Source organism: Apteryx rowi, unplaced genomic scaffold (genome assembly GCF_003343035.1).
Source record: "Apteryx rowi isolate R43461 unplaced genomic scaffold, aptRow1 scaffold_19, whole genome shotgun sequence".
In the NCBI taxonomy this organism is placed as follows: Eukaryota; Metazoa; Chordata; class Aves; order Apterygiformes; family Apterygidae; genus Apteryx; species Apteryx rowi.
In genome coordinates, this window is record NW_020448196.1 from 4,320,235 (window position 1) to 4,320,743 (window position 509).

The window sequence follows — 509 nt, forward strand, 5'->3', positions numbered from 1 at the left end:
GTTTATTTGTTGGTGCAGCGCTTTGGGCTGGCCAAGGCTTTGCCTGCAAGTTCAGTAGTTCACAGCACAACATAAACAACATCCCGAGCACACCGCCCGGCGCGCAGGTATGTTAATGGCCGGTGGAAACGGCTTGGCGTAGCTGTAAACACCTGCCTCGGCGAGGGCTGCGGGCAGCCACGGTGCCGGGGCGGAGGGGGAACCCCGTGCATGGGCGCAGCCCGACCCCGCGCTCCCCAGCCCACGCCGTGCCCGGCTCGCCCTGGCCCAGCGCCCTGGGAGGGGGTGCTCAGCCCCGGCCTGGTCCCCCAGGGCGAGCCGGCATGCAGAGCCCCTCCGTCCCTGCGCACGGCCCCCAGAGTCTGCACCCCCGGGCTCTGCAGGGCCGGCACCGGGCTGCTGGGTGGTGAGGGGCCAAACTGGGGGAGGATGTGTGGGGCTGTGCAGGGCCCGTGCCGGGGCTGTGCGAGGACTGCACTGGGGCTGCGATGGGGCTGCACGGGTGGGCT